This window comes from Budorcas taxicolor, chromosome 10, assembly GCF_023091745.1.
Source record: "Budorcas taxicolor isolate Tak-1 chromosome 10, Takin1.1, whole genome shotgun sequence".
In the NCBI taxonomy this organism is placed as follows: domain Eukaryota; kingdom Metazoa; phylum Chordata; class Mammalia; order Artiodactyla; family Bovidae; genus Budorcas; species Budorcas taxicolor.
This window is the reverse complement of record NC_068919.1, coordinates 59,340,043-59,361,826: the sequence shown is the minus strand read 5'-3', so window position 1 is coordinate 59,361,826 and position 21,784 is coordinate 59,340,043. Positions and strand designations below refer to the sequence as shown.

The following is a 21,784-nucleotide window of genomic DNA, read 5'->3' as shown; positions in this document are numbered from 1 at the left end:
CTTTGTTTGACTGAAAAACTTTGTCTTACCTGAAAGGACTGCACACATGGGGCATGAGTTGTAACTTAGCAAGTTCTGCTTGTGATAAACTACAAGGTAGTTGATACCTTCCAAACAGTAAGCGAATATGTGAAGAACTGTATCAAAATGCTCTTAGATTAATTAAGTGGGGAGATTGAATGCATGGAGGTCTTTTTAAATCACCTTATTAACAAGTGAACTTCAGGGAGGAAATTCTAGGCTTCATAATTGGGCCTGCTTATTTTCACCCAAAACCTTCAGTTAAATATTTGACAAGAAATGGGTAAAAAGGGTGAAAACCAGGCAATAAAGGAACTAAATAACATATCTATTTATACCAGCAGCTTAGTCACTAAAATAAACTTGAAAAAAATACTTCATTGCAAAGAGGAAATGCTTATTTAAAGAAGACATAAATTCTACAAGAGGTAAGAAAGCCTCAGCTTTACAAGTTCAATAAATCTCTGATTTCGCAGTTCAGAGTAGGTATGCTCAGCTTTGATTAATGTTTTGGAGGTCTGGCTCGAAAAAACATATTATCATATGTTCTTTTTTATCCCTTGTACATGTACTACCACATTTACAGATGTCTAGGAATATAGACTGGGCAACAGGCAGATCAAGAGAAAGTCAGCTACATGTCTTTCTTTGATCTGCTTAAACTTTCAGTTCAAAAATTTTATTTGTAGGAAGAAAGAAAAAAATTAAGAAGAAAGCAAAGGCTCAGATAGCATTCTCTTTAACTGCCATTAATTAGTCCTTTGTAAGCAATTGCTTATTTGGAGGTAAGGATAACTAATTTGTTGTTGTTTGTTGAGAAGAGAGAAAGTAAGGGAAAGAAAGTCCATGTGTAAAATCTGCTTCCACTGGTGGTATGTTTAATCTGGTGGTTTATTTGTTTATTCATTTATCATTCAATCACTACTTCCCTAGTGCCTACTTTGTGCCAGCTAATGGTCAAGGCATTGGTAATATAATAGGTATAGTTTTAGCCTTCATATTAATAGTACTTATGATCTAAAAAGGGAATAGAGACTAGTGAATAGGCAACTATAACAGAGTTTGATAAGTGGATACTAGGGTGCTATGGGAGCAGATCTAATCCAGATTTAGAGAACATAGTACGTCTAATAGAGTTTTGCCGAGAATGCACTGGTCATATCAAACACCCTCTTCCAACAACACGAGAGAAGACTATACATGGACATCACCAGATGGTCAATATCGAAATCAGATTGATTATATTCTTTGCAGCCAAAGATGGAGAAACTCTATACAGTCAGCAAAAACAAGACCGGGAGCTGACTGTGGCTCAGATCATGAGCTCCTTATTGCCAAATTCAGACTTGAAAAAAGTAAGGAAAACCACTAGACCATTCAGGTATGACCTAAATCAAATCCCTTGTAATTATACACTGGAAGTGAGAAATAGATTCAAGGGATTAGATCTGATAAACAGTGCCTGAAGAACTATGGACAGAGGTTCATGACGCTGTACAGGAGAGAGGGATCAAGACCATCCCCAAGAAAAAGAAATACAAAAAAGCAAAATGGCTGTCTGAAGAGGCCTTACATATAGCTGTGAAAAGAAAAGAAGTGAAGAGCAAAGGAGGAAAGGAAAGATATACCCATTTGGATGCAGAGTTCCAAAGAATAGCAAGGAGAGATAAGAAAGCCTTCCTCAGTGATCAGTGCAAAGAAATAGAGGAAAACAACAGAATGGGAAAGACTAGAGATCTCTTCAAGAAAATTAGAGATACCAAGGGAACATTTCATGCAAAGATGGGGCAATGAAGGACAGAAATGGTATGGACTTAACAGAAGCAGAAGATATTAAGAGGTGGCAAGAATACACAAAACTGTGAAAAAAGATCTTCATGGCCCGGATAATCAGGATGCTATAATTACTCACCTAGAGCCAGACATCCTGGAATGAGAAGTCAAGTGGGCCTTAGGAAGAATCACTGCGAACAAAGTTAGTGGATGTGATGGAATTCCAATTGAGCTATTTCAAATCCTAAAAGATGATGCTGTGAAAGTGTTGCACTCAACATGCCAGCAAATTTGGAAAACGCAGCAGTGGCCATGGGACTGGAAAGGTCAGTTCTCATTCCAATCTGAAAGAAAAGCAGTGCCAAAGAATGCTCAAACTACCGCACAATTTTACTCATCTTACATGCTAGTAAAGTAATGCTCAAAATTCTCCAAGCCAGGCTTCAACAGTACATGAACCATGAACTTGCAGATGTTCAAGCTGGATTTAGAAAAGGCAGAGGAACCAGAGATCAAATGGCCAACATCTGTTGGATCATTGTAAAGGCAAGAGAGTTCCAGGAAAACATCTATTTCTGCTTTATTGATTATGCCAAAGCCTTTGACTGTGTGAATCACGACAAACTGTGGAAAATTCTTAAAGAGAGGGGAATACCAGACTACCTGACTTGCCTCTTGAGAAACCTGTATGCAGGTCAGGAAGCAACAGTTAGAACTGGACATGGAACAACAGACTGGTTCCAAATTGGGAAAGGAGTACGCCAAGGCTGTATATTGTCTCCCTGCTTATTTAACTTATGTGAAGAGTACATCATGAGAAACGCTGGGCTGGATGAAGCACAAGCTGGAATCAAGATTGCCAGGAAAAATCTCAATAACCTCAGATATGCAGATGACACCACTCTTATGGCAGAAAGCAAAGAAGAACTAAAAAGCCTCTTAATGAAAGTGAAAGAGGAAAGTGAAAAAGTAGGCTTAAAGCTCAACATTCAGAAAATGAAGATCATGGCATCTGGTCCCATCTCTTCATGGCAAATAGATGGGGAAACAGTAGAAACAGTGACAGACTTTATTTTGGGGGGCTCTAAAATCACTGCAGATGGTGACTTGCAGCCATGAAATTAAAAGATGCTTTCTCCTTGGAAGAAAAGTTATGACCAACTTAGACAGCATATTAAAAAGCAGAGACATTACTTTGCCAAGAAAAGTCCATCTAGTCAAAGCTACAGTTTTTCCAGTAGTCATGTATGGATGTGAGAGTTGGAGTATAAAGAATTTGAGTGCCAAAGAATTGATGCTTTTGAACTGTGGTGTTGGAGAAGACTTTTGAGAGTCCCTTGGACTGCAAGGAGATCCAACCAGTCCATCTTAAAGGAAATCAGTCCTGAATATTCATTGGAAGGACTGATGTTGAAGCTGAAACTCCAGTGCTTTTGCTGCTTGATGTGAAGAACTGACTAACTGGAAAAGACCCTGATGCTGGGAAAGATTTAAGGTGGGAGGAGAAGGGGACGACAGAGGATGAGATGGTTGGATGGCCTCACCAACTGAATGGACATGAGTTTGAGTAAACTCCAGGAGTACGTGATGGACAGGGAGGCCTGGCATGCTGCAGTCAGTGGAGGCACAGAGTCTGACACGACTGAGCAACTGAACTGAACTGAGTACATCTAAGCTGAGATAGAGGAATTCATAGATGTTAGTCAAGAAGTACTGATGGGCCAAAAAAGAACTACTGATAGCAGGATAACACTGATAACATTGGATAGTCATGTTACAGGGGGAGGAAACATCATGTGAAGTTGTCTAGAGTAAGAGTGATCATGGCTTGTTGGAGAAACTAAAAGAGGCTTAATTTAGCTGACACATAATAATTTGAAATACAGGGTAGGAGACCAGATGTTGGGCCTTGTAAACCATGTTGAGCAATTTGGGCTTTATTTGGATAGCAGTTTGTAAAACCATTGCAGACTTTAGGAAGAGAACAACTTGATTATATCTATATTTTGAAAAGATTGCCCTGGGTCTATTATAAGATCTAGACTTGAAGATAACTGTCTTAGCAGTAGAGAGATGCCACTTCTACAGAAGTGGCAGTGAGAATGGGGAGAGAATTAGATGATAGATTTAAGGTATATCTCCGACAGAATCAATAAGACTTGATTATTTATTGGATGTGGGACCCAGAGTATCAAGGATTATACCCAGATCTCTGGCTTGGTGTGTTTCACTGGGATAAGGAATACAGATGAAAAATTAGGTTTGAAGAGAAAGCAAAATGAGTATGAGGAATTTGTGGGCACACTGATGGAGTTACCTAGTGTTTAGTTACAAAGAGTATCTCTGAAAGCCAGGAGGAATAGTCAGACTTGACATGGTCTACTTGAGAGTCATTAGTATATAATTGATTTCTGAAGCCATAGGAGTGGAGGAGACCGTCCAGTGGAAGAATGTAGATAGAAAGATGAGGAAGACTAAGACAGAGTTCCAACAAGCATGAAGATTTGAGGGATGGACAGAGGAAGAGATGTCCACTTGAAGAGACTGAGGAGCAATCAGACGTTTAGGAGGAAAAAGTAGAAAAGTCAGGTAACAGCAAAGATAAGGAAAATAATATTTCATGAAAGAGTAGCAGTGGAGTCAAATGCTGCTGAGACGTTAAGTAAGACAAAGAAGTATCCATTGAATTTAGCATCAAAGAAGCTGAAGAAAACCTTGACAAGAGCACCTTAAAATAGGAATGAATTGAAGGATCTATGAGAGGTGAGAAAGTAGAAAACTTCAGTGTATACAAAACGTCTAGATAAGGCTGGAAAAAGAGATAATTTGGTGTCTGTGGTTGGGACAGAGGTCAAGGAATTAATTCTTTTTAAAGGAAGGATTGGTAAAACTTATTTTTCACATTTTCCTGGCCTTCTGATGGTAGAATATCTACGGGAAAAGAAGAATAGGAGATAAAAGGAAACCTTGTAACTTTGGAATTAATTCTGGCTGTCTCTGTGTTTCAAAGTCAAAAAAAGCAAATGTATTGGGTATAAAAACAAATACATAGATCAATGGAACAGAATAGAGTCCAGAAATGAACCCATGCATATTCAGTCAATTAGTTTACAACAGAGGAGCCAAGAAAACACAATGGGTAAGGGACAGTCTCTTTAGTAAATGGTGTTGGAAAAACTGGATGTCACATGCAAAAGAATGAAAGTGACCTTTACCTTACACCATACCCCCTAAATGAATCAAAATATATTAAAGAGTTGAATATAAGACCTAAAACCATAAAAGTGGAGGAAGAAAACCTAAACAGTAAGCTCTTTGACATTGATCTTGGTGATGATTTTTTGGATTTGACACCAAAAGCAAAGGCAACAAAAGCAAACAAGACAAAACAACAACAAACAAAAAACAAAGGAATTGTATCAGACTTTCTGCCAGCAAAGGAAACCATCAACGAAATGGAAAGACAAGCTAATAATAGGGAGAAAACATTTGCAAATCATATATCTGACAAGGGGTTAATATTTTAAAAATGTAAGGAATGCATACAGCTCAGTAGCAAAAAACAAAAACAAAAACAAAAACCCCCAAACCCACATAATCCAATTAAAAAATGAGCAGAGGATCTGAATAGCTTTCCCAAGAAGACATACAGATGGCCAAAAAGCACAGGAAAGGATGCTCAACATCATTAATCATCAGAGAAATGCATATCAAAACTATAATGAGATATCATATCTATGAGAATGACTATGATAAAAAAGATAAGAGATAATAAGTGTTGCTGAGTATGTGAAGAAAACGGAATCCTTGCTCACTGTTAGTGGGAATGTAAATTGGTGCAGTCACTATAAAATTAGTATGGAGATTCCTCAAAAAAATTAAAAATTAAATTGTCATATGATCCAGCAATTCCAATTCTGGGTATTTATTTGAAGAAAATGAAAGCATTGATTCAGAAAGATATGTGCATTCCCATACACATAATTTACAATAGCCAAGAAAAGGAAACAGCCTATAACCATTGATGGATGAATGGCTAAAGATGACGTGGTGTGTGTATGTGTGTGTATATACACAATGGAATATTATTTAGCTATAAAATTTTGCCATTTGTGACAACATGGCTGGGCCTTGAGGGCATTATGCTAAAGTGAAATGTCAGACAGAGAAAGACAAATGTTTTATCAATGATTTCATTTATATGTGGTGTCTTCCTTCATAGCTTAGTTGGTAAATCATCTGCCTGCAATGCAGGAGACACAGGTTCGATTCCTGGCTTGGGAAGATACCCTGGAGAATGAAATGACAACCCACTCCAGTATTCCTGCCTGGAGAATCCCATGGACAGAGGAGCCTGGCAGGCATAGTCCATGGGATCGCAAGAGTTGAACACAACTTAGCAACTAAACCACCACCACTAAAGAAAAATAAGTAAAAATAAAATACCAAGCTCATAGATACAGAGAATGGATTAGTAGTTGCCAGAGGTGAGGGATGGGTGAAATGGCTGAAGGGAATCAAATGGTACAAATTTTCAGTTAAATAAATATGTAATGGGGGGTAACAGCATGGTGACTATAGTTAATAGTGCTGTATTTCTTTTTTTTTTTTTTTGCCAGGGAAGTTTACAAGTTCTTTATTTTTTTATTTTTATTTTTTTTTAATTTTTATTTTTACTTTATTTTACTTTACAATACTATATTGGTTTTGCCATACATTGACATGAATCCACCACGGGTGTACATGCGTTCCCAAGCATGAACCCCCCGCCCACCTCCCTCCCCATAACATCTCTCTGGGTATTTGAAAGTTTCTAAGAGAGTAAATCTTCAAAGTTCTTATCACAAGAAAAAATTGTGTAACCAGGTATAGTGATGGATGTTAAACTTGTTATGATTTCATTTCATAATACATACAAATATTGAATCATTATATCATTACCTAAAGCTAATATAAAAAGCAGAGACATTACTTTGCTGACAAAGGTCCATCTAGTCAAAGCTACGGCTTTTCTAGTAGTCATGTATGGATATGAGAGTTGGACTATAAAGAAAGTTGAGTGCCAAAGAATTGATGCTTTTGAACTGTGGTGTTGGAGAAGACTCTCAAGAGTCCATTGGACTGCAAGGAGATCCAACCAGTCAACCCTAAAGGAAATCAGTCCTGAATGTTCATTAGAAGGACTGATGCTGAAGCTGAAGCTCCAATACTTTTTCCACCTGATGCAAGGTACTGACTCATTGGAAAAGACCCTGATGCTGGGAAAGATTGAAGGCAGGAGGAGAAGGGGACGACAGAGGATGAGATGGTTGGATGGCATCACCAACTTGTGGGCATGAGTTTGAGCAAGCTCCGGGAGTTGGTGATGGACAGGGAAGCCTGTTGTGCTGCATTCCATGGGGTCGCAGAGTCAGACATGACTGAGTGACTGAACTGAACTGAAAGCTAATATAATGTATGTCAATTGTACTAAATTTTTAAAAATTAAAAACAAAAACAAATGTATTTTACCAGGACTATCTCACTCCCTTGCCTAAAGGGAACAACATGTATGACCTAACTTTTCATGTTAGTCTAACTTATACTGACTGCTTATATTTTCTAGGGCCTGAGCATATTTGTTTGAAAAGTTTCTTTGCTATAGTAAGAAGAAATCTTGACTGAAAAGAAGCCCCAAATTTGCCCAAAGTCTTTAGTTAAGTGCCAAGTATATACTTGACTCTTATAAAAATTGTAGAATACAAGAACTCAAGGGACTTTAGAGATGAGTTGTTTCAAAATCTTTTTTTTTTTTTTTTTTGCTGATATATCAGTCAGTGTCTTCATAGGAAATGAATGGCTCACAGGGTATAACTGAAGGGAGTTTAATAACGAGACTATTTACAGAGGCATGGGGAGGGTCAAGGGAAGCAACTAGGAAGGGTTTCCCTGTGAAACCTGAAGCCATTATACTTCGGGAGCTGCGGCTATAGAGTAATGTTGCCAGAAATGCAGTGAGGCAGGGAAGGAGTGAAAGGGGTGGGAATAGATGTGAGTTGGGATGGGCTAGGGAAGTTATTCACAGAAATCAGTTTCCTGGTGGTACAGAGAAGTGTGGGAATGGAGGGACAGGAAGGCAAGCAAAGAATGGTTAGCCTATCTAATAAGAAAAAGCCCATGAGACACTGGAAACTAATGCCCTTTCAATTAATAAACAATTTCTCCCCAGTTGTATGTAAATTCAGTGCCCTATTCAATTGCAGACAACAGTTACTGCAAATGGGATATGATAGATAGGTGTGGAACTTGTTGATTTACTAATAAACTAAACGTTGCATATCTGAAACCGGTAAAGTAAGATGGTTAGTTACCCAGAAGGTCTGGAAGACAAATTATGAGTATGTTGTGATAAAAGATCTGTGAAATCAAAAATGCTACAGACTTCTAGTTTCAAGATGACTGTGCTGTGTTTAGTTGCTCAGTCATTTTGATTCTTTGTGACTCCATGGGCTATAGACCACCAGACTCCTCTGTCCATGGAGATTCTCCAGGCCAGAATACTGGAGTGGGCAGCTGTTCCCTTCTCCAGAAGATCTTCCCAACCCAGGGATTGAACCCAGGTTTCCCGCATTGCCGGCGGATTCTGAGTCACCATCTGAATAAACAGATACCTACTCTCTTTCTTTACTCCTCGTTCATTATTCTTTTCTCAAAAAATTATCTCCAAATAGGGAAAGCAAGAAAAGAAGGCATAAGTTCCATCTTTGATAAATCAAGGAGACATATTAATAAATAAGCCTAAACCACAAGATACAAAGATGGAAAATGGGTGTAAGGATGGTGCATGACTTAGCAGAGTGGTAGAAAGGTCAAAGCCAAGTGCCTGTGGAGAGTGGTGCAGATGGAAAGCAAGCTGACTCACAGCTCTCTGGAAAGGCTTAGGAATTAGAGGCACTGGGTATCACAAGAAGCAGGGTGACACGGTGGGTGGAAATTTATTTGAAAGTCTTAATGAGGAGCAGCCAGACTCTCAGAGCCCACTCTTACCTGGCTGAATAAGGAAGCCATTTCCCCCGACCTTTGTAGGAGTCTCTGGAGAATCAAAGATTATCTGGACTTGGGGACACTGAGCACTGAGAAAGGCTGGACCAGAATAGAATTGAAAACTAGGAGATTAAAGGACATTCTGCCTCTGAACAGTACAACTCCCTTTCTCTGATCACCTCTAGCATACTGGCAGCCTTACCACTCCACACCCAAGCAGGGACATTAGAAGAGCCTTCTCAGAGGAAACTAAACCATGGTGAACCATCCTAGAGAAAAGACCCATAACACTGACATTTGGTGGCCCCCTTCCACTGAAATTCTCCAGCTACTCTATGAGCATATTAGAAACCCATGACTCACTCTTAAGGATGATAGGGTGTCAAAACATAATTGGTCTTTGGAAGAAGGCCTTCAACATGAAGTAAACAAAGGAAAAAGGAACTCAGAGGAAACAGAAGACAATACTGAGAGCAGAAAATTCCTTCAACTTCATCCTGTTGTCCTCAGAGAGTATAATGTTGAAGAAAAAATAGAATGCTACTTTTTAAAAAGGAGCAAACAGTAAGAAAGAGCTTTTGGATATTAAAAATATGGTAGCTGAAAAAAAAGTTCAGTATAAAGGCTGGAAGAATTCTGATAAAGTAGGAAAAAAGGGATGGACAATAAAAGAGAGAAAAATAAGAAAACTTATAGATCAATCCTGGAAATACAATATCCAACCAGTAAGAAGAAACAGAATAAACAATCATTAGTGAATTATCATTATTATTATTGTTATTATCATTTTGGCCTCACTGTATGGCTTGACCAGGTATTGAACCTGGGCGACTGAAGTGAAAGCACCAAGTCCTAACTACTGGACTGTCAGGGCATTCCCAGAAAATTATTATTTTTTAAAATAACATTTCTCCAAAATGAAAATATGTATTTTCAAGTTGAGAAGTGCTCATAGGGTACTCAGCATAATAAATGGAAAAAAAAAAAAACCAAATTATTCCTCAGTTAAAAAAAAAGAAAGCTTTTCCTTCCATTTAAAAAATGAAAGAAAACCAACCAAAGTATATTGTCTGGGAATTTTAAAACTTGAATATTAGTAGAAAACACTCAAAACTGATTGAGAGAGCAAGAGAAAGATGGAAAAAAGACCATAATCAAAGGAACAGGAATGAAAATATTAAACATAGCTTTGGAAGATGGAAGGCAACAAAGTAAAGTCTTCAAAATATGAATGAAGTTTAGCTTAGGATAAATGAACTGATCAAGTAAAAGGATAGAATAAAACAGTCTCAAACATGCAAATTCTAAAAGTCTACAACATGTAATCAACCAAAACTCGGGAGTAAACCAAGAAAGAAGTTGACATGGGAACTTGGAGATGGGAAATCTAATACAGGAGAGAGGAGTTGGGTATTTATAGAACATCAGTGATGGGAAATCCCAGCATAACATCCACAACACCCAGAAACTTAGAAAACATTCAGTACATCATAGAACCTGATGGGGGAAGAAAAAATGGAATTGATAAATCTTATCAGGAAAATAAAGAATTGATAAATCTGACATATTTGACTGTTGAAAAATGAATTGAGAGTGATTTTTACAGAGTTTTTATAGGGTATGGGAAGGCTTAGCTGGATGTGCAAATTAAACTAAGCAAATGAGGAAATTCAGGAATTATTAAGTATAGGGAAAAGTTGTCCCAGAAAGGAAATCAATTATTTTTCATTATTTGTCTCATAGATAAACAATAACCTCAAAAATTAATATACCAAATACAGATTTAACCAAACTTTTTTGGCATAAATTTATTGAGAAAGATTGGGGGAAAGGTAGGTGTAAGACAGCTAAAATTCTCCTTTATCATAAGAAGGCAGTAGGTGAAATTAATATGGAATATCTATGAAATAGCATTTTACTCAGATTATCTGATAATTTAAAGCAAGAGCTAGTTGAAAGTGTTTAACTCTGGGCACTCTGTACTGAGGATGAAGATGAGATAGATGGTGAGAGCTAGGGACTGCTTTTGTTGTTGTAAGCCTTTTAGCTCCTTTGATCCTTTAGATTATATGCATATATTCCCTTGGTAAAAATTAAGAAAAGGAGAAGAAAGGTGAATGAAATGAAAGGTAACTAGAAGATGAAGACATGAGAAGAGATTCAATGAGTCAAAGTTAGAGACTGGGAACAGATGAGCTGCTAGACTGTCACCAGATCAGAAAGGCCTGGGGAGAAGCTTGTTGGTGGGGTTTGGGTGAATCCAAGAACATGCAGGCATCTTTTGCTTAATGGGTGCAGGCCAATAGTATTTAGGTTTGGGGATGTAAGCATATTTTTTTCTTAAATAAACAAGCACCTTTTAAAAAGTATTGTACTGGGAGATATATACAGTCTATGAAGTTTAAGTATCAAAAACCAAGAGATGTTCTATCAGGAAAATGTTAGTTGCGGAGGCATTCTGTAAGGTATGCCCCTACTTTGCTAGTTCAGGATTTAGGTTGCTGTAGGCTGCAGTCCATGGGGTCGCTGAGAGTCGGACACAACTGAGCAGCTTCACTTTCACGCATTGAAGAAGGAAATGGCAACCCGCTCCAGTGTTCTTGCCTTGAGAATCCCAGGGACGGGGGAGCCTGGTAGGCTGCCGTCTATGGGGTCGCACAGAGTCGGACACGACTGAAGTGACTTAGCAGCAGCAGCAGACTTGTGTCTAGTTTCTGTGTGTTCTTGGAGTTGTCCTCAGAGGTCAAGAAGAAAGGACTAAATTCCTCTTATGGACCTTAGAGACAGCTGGCTGGCTTGCAAAACAGGTTGCAATTCTAAAAATCAAAACATCTAAAAAAATCATATGTTCTGCACAAGATCATTTAAGGGGAGGCCTATTTCTTATTGTTTTAAATAGGAAAAACTACAATGTGTTGCTCTTCAACTTAGAATATCTAATTTCCTACAGTGTTACAAAAACACAGTAAAAAATCCCACTAAATAAGTAACTTAGAAATACAATGAAAAATACTTAGAACAGTTGCCTTTCTTTTTTGAAAAAATAATTTTATTTCTTTATGGCTGTGCTGGGTCTTCACTGCTGCTTGGGCTTGTCTCTAGATGTGGCGAACAGGGCCTACTCTCCAGTTGTGGTACTCTGGCTTCTCATTGGGGTGGCTTCTCTTGTTATGGAGCACAGGTTCTAGGGCGTGCAGGCTTCTGTAGTTGAGGCACCTGGGCTCAATAGTTGCAATTCATGCACTTCAAAGCACAGGCTCAGTAGTTGTGGCACACAGGCTTAGTTGCTCTACAGCATATGGGATCTTCCCATATCAAAGATTGAACCTGTGTCTCCTGCATTGGCAGGCAGATTCTTTACTACTGAGCTACCAGGGAAGCCTAGCACTTTTCTTGACCATTGAATAATAGGGTTGTTAACAAGCAGTTACTTTACATAGTAGTACACTGAGTCTTTGTGGACACCTGGTGTCCCGGTATTGCAGACACTTATTTCCTTACCAGTGTTGTTATATGGGCAGGCCACTCACGATGGCTGTTCTCTTGCTCTCTGTACAACCTCTACTATTACAGTCGCTGTTTTACCTGTATCCTGTGCAAATAACTTGTCATCTCCACTTCCCCCCACCCCAGGAGCTAAGACTGCTACTGCCAACTGCAATATGCAGTGGGGTGTTGCTCCAGGACCCTGCTTCAGATATGTAAGCTTCTCCATCCATTAAACCATAGATGTCACTGTTGCTGACTTGGGCTCCTTTTTTGGTCTTGAAATTGGGCAAACACAGGCCTTGTAGGCCTGTGGGGGTGCAGGCCAATAGTATTTACATTTTGGGATGTAAGCATGTTTTTTTCTTAAATAAACAAGCACTTTTTAAAAAGTATTGGGAGATATATACAGTCTATGAAGTTTAAGTATCAAAAACCAAGAGATGTTCTATCAGGAGAATGTTAGTTGGGGAGGCATTCTGTAAGGTATGCCCCTACTTTGCTAGCTCAGGATTTAGGTTGCTGTAGACTTGTGTCTAGTTTCTGTGTGTTCTTGAAGTTGTCCTTGGAGGCCAAGAAAGACTAAATTCCTCTTATGGACCTTAGAGACAGCTGGCTGGCTTGCAAAACAGGTTGTAATTCTAAAGACCAGCTTTGGCCAGTAAGGTGTGTTTGATTGGCTTCTACCTGCAAATTCTTTCCTCTACTGGGGTTCTGAAAGCAACCGTTCAGTGACATTTATTGAACACTTGCTATGTGCCAGGTATTGTTCTAGGTATCAAAGGTGAATAAAATCAGTGAAGCCTCCGCTTTCATGACACTTACATGCTGGTGGTTGTGGTGTTGGTGGGAGATAATGAACAGCTATACAAAGGAATATATAAGGTAATATCAGCTAGAGCTAGAAAGAAATAATAGGCTGTAGAAAGGGGAAGCAGCTATTTTAGATAGGGAGTTAGAAGTCTCCTTTAAGGAGGAGACATCTGAAGTGAGACCTGAGGGAGTGAGCAGAGAGAGGAGGCAGAAGGCGCACAAATGCCAGAGACCTAAGGTGAAAGGCCGCTGGTCTCATTCCAGGAATAGTAGAGGCCTGTGTGGATGGGGTGTGGTGAGTAGGGGAGAGGGCAGAGTGGTGGAAGGAAGAGTTGAGAGTGGCGGCCAGAGGCCACACGGTCAGTCTTGTTTGAATTTTATTCCAAGCCAAACAAAGCCTTTGGAGGGCTCTGAGCTGAGGATAGCAAGATAGGATTTACACCGATTTGAGTTCTTTCAGCTGGGAGCATTATACTGTAGCTTATGCTGGCAAGAGTGGAAACAATTTTTCAAAAAAGAAAAAGAAAAGGAACAGTCACTGCCCTTATGGAACTTGAGTGCACACGGTGGAATACTATACTAACAGAAGTCTTAATAATTGAGCGCCTATCTCATCCAAGGTAGTGGTGGTGTAGCTAAGTTGTGTCCGACTCTTGCAACTCCATGGACTATAGCCTGCCAGGCTCCTTTGTCCATGGAATTCTCCAGGCATGAATACTGAAGTGGGTTGCCATTTCCTTCTCCAGAGGATCTTCCCAACTTTGGAATTGAACCCCGGTCTCCTGCATTGCAGGCAGATTCTTTACTAACTGAGCTATATGAGGGAAGCCCTATCCAAGGGGTGAAGTATTTTATATGTAAATGGGAAATAAGTTTGTAAGAATGGCTCCTTGGTAAAGCTGGATGAAGAAGATTTTAAATAAGTGGTGAGTTCTAAAAAATTTTAAAAGCAAAGAAAGCTGTGTCTTGACACAAAGTCCTGGGAGCGGCCCAAGGGCATTTCAGGCAGAGTGAGCCCGTAAGTGCATTATAACAGTTCTCCGAGCCAGACTTGTAAATATGTGTCAGCTGAGGCCTAGAAAGCCTTATGCAGCCTCATGAAATTCCTTTCAAAAACTTAGTTGACTACAGGGATGTTTCTAGTTGCTTAAGTCCCTAAACAGATTTAGTTAACTTAATTTCAGTGGCAAATTAATTGTGTAGACATGGGTTGATACTCTTCAGAGGAGTGTTTTTGAAGTTTGAAATCCATACTGTGTATAAGAGACCTTTGAGGTTCAGAAGCAAAGTAACTGGAGTGTCCAAAGTTCTGTGCCAGATATGTCCACGTTTTTATTTTTCTGAGTTTTTAAGAGCTGTTTCCTTGAGAAAGTTTAAAGATAATTTTTCTTTGCATGTAACTACATTTACGTTAAATATTTCTTGGCCTTTAGAATGAGACCTTGTATTTAAAAAGTAAAGGCATGGTCTATATTACAAAATGAAAAGAATCTCACTATTATACAAAGGTTTAAACTACGATTTAAATGTTTTAATAGTAATTTGCTACACAGTATAAGAAAAATCAGAAAACAATTTGCACTGTCACTAATTATTATGTTTAGAAGTCCATACAAAGACATTGTTTCATTTTGCTTAGAATAACAAAAACCTCATCCGTATAATGGTTAAGGAAAATAGTAGTTTGAAACATTCCAGCCAGATGTTGACTGCTAATGAACTGCAGCAGCCTGGCCTCAGAAAAGATGATAAATCCAGAGTACAATCTTTGAAAAGAATCTCTTAATTAAGTGTTGAGCATGGACTGAAGCCATGTGCTCACTGGTACAAAAACCAGGAGGGCTTAGTAGGAGCATTGGATGGCCTGTGTTTAAAAAATGTTTGAAAATTTAAGCTACTATTGTTACTATGTGCATATAAAACTGTTCATATTGTATTATCATAAGAAAGAACCAGGTTTCTTTCAGTTACAGGGGATAGTGTTTGTGTCTTTGATTATAGTCTTTTTTAGGAGTAGGATTGGAAATGGAATCTTTTATTTAATGATTTTGAGTGATTTGGATTCTCTTGGATGATATGACTAAGCTATTTGCCGATTAGAAGCCTTGCTTCACAGAGGTTGTTTAGGTCACCTCTGCTTTTTTTGTTTTTCCATTTCCTTTCTTAGGCTAAATGCATGTTTACCATAAGCATAAACGAAGGCAAACAAGACTAATTAGGGAGCAACAGTTTGGAGGAATAAGGGTCACTGTTTCCAAGTGGTTTCAAATGAAACCACTGTTGCTGAAAATTCATAGCCATGCCTGGTTATGCCTTGAACTTTTGTTGCAATTCTTAGATTCTTTTCATTATTAGGTCACCATGTTTTGATGTCTCCAAACTTTGACTTGCACACAGCAATAATATAAACATTATTCAGTATTTAAAGAATTAATTGGACCAATGTAGGTGATATTAATTTACCACATATGTTCATAGCCCTTACCTTCTACCTTTATGGTATACAGAGAAAAGATAAACGATAACAATACAATGGTAAATAATCCTACCAAATTCAGAGAGGTTTGTCATCTGATATTTCCATTCATTTATGTTTAATAGAAATGATTGTAGCCAATTGATCAAGACTTAACCTTGTGCTGAGCCCCAGACTAGTATTTGATACAGTAAGCAGAACAATAGAAGGCTCTCTATAGCTTGTCCCCTTTTGTAACCAGTTTGGTCTATAACTTGTATGAAACCCCCTTCCCACCTCCCCCCGCCCCCCACCACCCCATGCCTCAACTTCTGTTTCTAAAATGAGAGTAAGAACAGCTGTTCCTTTAAATTTACAGGGCTGAATGTCAGATTAGCCAAATACTTCCAGTTCTCTGACCTTCCTGTTAGGAGATTTTGGAAAAGTTTAGGGCAAGTGTTTAGCAAGAAAGTAGGTAAGGTATGAAAATAAGTTAGTAGTCAGGGAAGACTCTGTAACTGCATGAGATTTTAAGTGTATTGGTGGCCATGAGAACAGAAAGGAGACAGCTGTTTTTGTAGACACAAACTTTATTTATTGTAGATAAACTGTAAAGTGACTCAAGGGAAAAGGTTAACTGATGAAGACTATTTATGATACGTTCTGGACACCAAGATTTGGAGATTACTACTGAAAAATATGGACTTTAAGTTGTACTGGAATTTATGTGAGAGTAAAAGATACCCCCCCCCCCCCCCCCGCTTTTATAATCAAGTACCTAGGTACTTGTACACATTATCTCTAACCTCATGGTACCTTTGTAAAACAGGTTTATTACTATTATTATTTCAGTTTTGCAGAGGAAAGTATTGAGGCTTAGTGAATTTATATAATGTGATCAAAGACAAATCTCTTATGAATGGAGTTACCTGGATTCCAGCTCAGACAGATTTGATTTGCAGTATGTATATGCATTTTCCACTCTTGCAATGCAATGTACTCAGTATTGCAGATATAGGGAGCACACTGGAGATGGTCCAGCCCCAACGTTCTGTGATCTTTCTAATGTCCTAAATACGAAATGAGTGGAAATAAATGATATTTTTTCATGTGTATGCCTAATAATTTGAGTTGAATGTTTTTTCATAGGTTGGCAGATTTTATGCTCTTTGGCAAGATAATGATTGTTTTCTCTAGTTCTGTTCATCCAAAGCAAAGGGTTGGATGCTTAGGAAACAGAAAGCCCTAGGTATAGTCCTTAGGTTTAATTCATTTACAGTTTAGTTGTAGGTATTGGGTTAACCTAAAAATAGGAACATCACACAAAAGTAGCATATACAAATTCTTCCAAAGAATATGAAAAGAGAGAACATTTCCCAACTTCTTTTATAAGGCCAAAGATCAAAGTAAATGTGCTTCCCTGATACCAAATCTGACATGGACATTACAAGAAAAGGGAAGTACACGTTATCTTCCTCATCATTTTAGATGCAGACAATTCTTAACAAAATTATTAGTAAATTTAATCCAGTAAAAATGGGATAATAAATAGGGTATAGGATAATATATCATGGCCAATTTGAGTTTATTCCAAGAATTTCAAGTTTCATTTATCAAAATAAATCAATGTAATCTACCATATTGACAGAATAAAATGTAGTAATCTTGATACAGGAAAGCATTTGATAAAATTTAACATTTTCATCATGATTAAATGACTCTAAATGACTCTCTGTAAATTAGAAAATATAATTCAATATGGTGGCTACCTTTTGGGAATTAGGGAAAGAAATGATTAGGCGGGGATGTAAAGGGTCTAGAGTTCCGCCAATACTTCTTTCTTGACTTTGATGGTGATTCCAGGGGCATTCTATTTGTGACAGATTATTGATCTTTATGCTTTATATACTTTTCTCTGTGTCTTTTTTAAAAAAGTAAGGCTTCCTTCAATTCTAGAACCAACCACTGTTAAAGATTTTTTGTGTGAATCCTCTAGAAATACTCTGTCCACTGTAATATTTCCCCTTTTGCTGATTTACATAGGAACATTTTATGTGTGTAAATACAGGAATATATATATATATACACACACACACACACACACACACATATACATACACATAAAAAATTCACCTGCCAAGAACTTACCATAGTTTATTTAACTAGACTTCTATTAGGGAAATTTAGGTTGTTTCCATCTTTCCACTATTATAAAAAAGGCTCTGATGAATATTCATGCAGATCTTTTTCCACACTTGATCAATTCTTTCCTTAATTATTGGATTAAAGGCATTTTCATTTTAGTAATAAATAGACATTATTTTTTAGAGCAATTTTGGCTTCACAGCAAAATTGACCAGAAAGTACAGAAGTTTTCTGTATACCCCTTGCCTCCACACATGCATAGCCTCCCTTAATATCAACATTCTCCACCAGAGGGTACATTAGTTACAAGTGATGAACCTATACTGACATATAACAGTCACCATTTATGTTATGTTTAGCTCTTGAGGTTGTACACTGTATGGGTTTGGACAAGTTTATATAATGACATATATCCAGAATAGTTTCACAGCCCTAGGAATCCTCTATGTTCTGCCTGTTCTTCCTTCTCTCCTCCCTACCCCTGGTAACAGTTGACCTTTTTACCATCTCCATAGTTTTATCTTTTCCAGAATGTCATGCAGTTGGAATCATACAGTCTGTAACCTTTTTTGATTGGCTTCTTACACTTAGTAATATGCATTTAAATTTCCTCCATGTCTTTTCATATCTTGATGACTCATTTCCATTTAGTCCTGAGTGATATTCCATTGTATGTTAGTAACAGTTTGTTTATCCATTTACCTACTGAAGGACACCTTGGTTGCTTCCAAGTTTTTGTTAGTTTTGAATAAAGCTGCTGTAAAATCCATGTGCTAATTTTTGTGTTGACATAATTTTTAAACTTCTTTGGGTAAATTCCATGGAATGCAATTACTGGAATGTATTATATGTTAAGAATTTGTTTAATTTTGAAAGAAACAAACTGTCTTTCAAAGTAAGTGTACCATTTTGCATTTTCATCAACAATGAATGAGAGTTCCTACTGCTCCACAGCCTTGTCAGTGTTTGGAATTCTGGCTTTCAGCAATTTTAATCGATGTGTATAGGTATTTCATTGCTGTTTTAATTTGCACTTCCCCAATAATACATGATGTGGAGCTTCTTTTCATATGCTTATTTGTCATCTGTATGTCTTCCTTGATGAGGTGTCTGTTACTATCTGTATCCATATCATTGAGTTTTAAGAGTTTGTTGTATGCTCTGGATGACAGTCCTTTATCAGATATGTCTTTTGCAAATATTTTCTCCCAATATGTAGTTTCTCTTTTTATTCTTTTGACATTGTGTTTTGTGGAGTAGAAATGGTTAGTTTTAATGAAGTCCAGGTAATTAATTCTTTTTTTCACAGACAGTGTGTTTAGTGTTGTATCTAAAAAGTCATCACCAAATCCTAGGTGATCTCGGTTTTCGCATATGTTATCTTCTAGGAGTTTTATAGTTTTATCCTTTACATTTAGGTCTGTGATCCAGTTTGAGTTAATTTTTGTAAAGGTCTAAGGTCTGTCTTTAGATTCATTTTTTTGGTATGTGGATGTCCAGTTGTTCTAGCACCATTTGGAGAAAAGACTATCTTTGCCCCATTATTTTGCCTTTGCTCCTTTATCGAAATATCACTTGACTATATTTATGTAAGTCTATTTTTGGCCTCTCTATTCTGTTCTGTTGATTGAACTGTCTCTTCTTTCTTTTGCTAACCACACTGTTTTAATTATGGTAGCTTTATAGTAAGTCTTGAAGTTGGACAGTGTCAGTCCTCCAATTTTATTCCCCTCCTGCAACATTATGTTGGCTATTCTGGGTCTCCTGCCCCTCCACATAAACTTTAGAATCTGTCGATAACCACAAAATAACTTGCTGGGATTTTGATTGGGATTGCATTGAATCTATAGATCAAGTTTGGAAGAAATAATGTCTTGACATTGTTGAGTCTTCCTATCCATTAACATGGACTATCTCTTCAGTTATTTAGTTCTTTTACTTAGTTCATCAGTTTTTTAGTTTTCCTTGTACTGATTGTATTTTATTTGATTTAGTTAACTATTTCATTTTTTGTTTGCTGATGTTAATAATATTGTGTTTTAAATTTCAAATTCTACTTGTCATTGCTGTTATATAGGAATGTGACTGACTTTTGTATATTAGTCTTGTATCCTACAGCCTTGTTATAATTGCTTGTTAGTTCCAAGAGTTTTTTGGTTGATTAAAAAAAAAATTTTTAACCTAGATAATCATGTCATCTGTGAACAAAGACAGTTTTATTTATCAGTTTTATTTAATCTGCATAGCTTTCATTTCCTTTTCTCATCTTACTGCACTCACTAGGACTTCCACTATGATACTGAAAAGCAATAGTAAGAGAGGACATCCTTGCCTTGTTCCTGATTGCTTTGACTTTTGAAGTTCATTGTCAAATTGTCATCGAGAAAGATATTACCACCTACAGGTGACCCTTGAGCAACACAGTGGCTACTCCTCATAACTTATGATCGACCCTCCTTTTCCCAGTTCCTTTGAATCCATGGGTTCAACCGACACAGAGAGATGGTGTAGTACTATAGCATTTACTATTGAAAAATATCTGTGTATTAAGTGGACCTGTGCAGTTCAGACTCATAGTGTTTAACGGCCAGTTGTAATATGCAATAACATTGCATGAGAGTCCATTTCCCCACAGCCTTACTAACATTCTATAAATCTTTTAATTTTCCCATTCTGATAGATGCTATCATGGGTATATGTTTGATTATTAGATGGTTTAAACAACTTTTCCACATCTTTTATTAGTCACTTGCATTTTTTGACTCTGTATGTTTACTTAGCTCATTTGCTTCTGGAGTATTCATTAATCATCTCCTTATTACTCCATAAGAACTCTCTCTCTCTCTCTCTATCTAAAGCATTAACATATTTTATATTATAAATATCCAACCCTTTTCAAACCAGTTTTTTGTTTGAATTCCTTTAAACTGATAATTCTGGAGCAAAAGTCACTTTGGTCATATTTAAACAAATACATTGCAGCCATGAAATTAAAAGATGCTTACTCCTTGGAAGGAAATTTATGACCAACCTAGACAGCATATTAAAAAGCAGAGACACTGCTTTGTCAACAAAGGTCCGTCTAGTCAAGGCTATGGTTTTTCCAGAAGTCATGTATGGATGTGAGAGTTGGACTATAAAGAAAGCTGAGCACTGAAGAATTGATGCTTTTGAACTGTGGTGTTGGAGAAGACTCTTGAGAGTCCCTTGGACTGCAAGGAGATCCAACCAGTCCATCCTAAAGGAAATCAGTCCTGGGTGTTCATTGGAGGGACTGATGTTGAAGCTGAAACTCCTATATTTTGGCCACCTGATGTGAAGAACTGACTCATTTGAAAAGACCCTGATGTTGGGAACGATTGAAGGCAGGAGGAGAAGGGGGCAACAGAGGATGAGATGGTTGGATGGCATCACTGACTCAATGGACATGGGTTTGGGTGAACTCCGGGAGTTGGTGATGGACAGGGAGGCCTGGCGTGCTGCAGTTCACGGGGTCACAGAGTCAGACACGACTGAGCAACTGAACTGAACTGAACCGATAGGATGGGATCATTGTATGTATGTATGTTCAATTTTATCTTCCTTGAGTTGAAAATGCTCTACCCCTTTTAATTTCATTTTGAAGTAAAGCACTTGGACTTGAACACAAATAGCCAGACAGACTCAGGGATTTTTTAAGATTTCTCTGAAATAAGCCACCTGCTTCATTAAGTGAACCCCAGGGCTCTTAGGTCTACCACATGTTTGACCTCATATTTTTAGAAGCTTATTCAAGGGAACTAAAATTACTACTGATTTGTATTATAAGTAGGAATATTTTCCTAATAGTAAGATATGTACTTTTGAATCTGAATAATGCAATTTAGCATCTGTTTAGCACTTGGAGAAATTCAAAGAACTTTACAATGATTCATATGCCAGGCCACTTAACTCTACAAAGTAAGGTTTGACTGCCAGCCTCTTAGACTATAGTCTTAACCTCTCAGACACTTCTTGGAGAGTAGTTAGAGGATCATTTACTTGACACTCTGTTATATAAAAAAGGTAAGGCAGTTTTTATTTTTATAA

General features: G+C 37.6%; 1 protein-coding gene across 1 annotated transcript in view; it reads left to right on the top strand.

Annotated features, from left to right (window-relative positions):
• GALK2 (galactokinase 2) overlaps positions 1-21,784 on the top strand; it is a 136,098-nt gene that overhangs the window by 28,511 nt on the left and 85,803 nt on the right. The gene's annotated exons all lie outside the window — the stretch shown is intronic.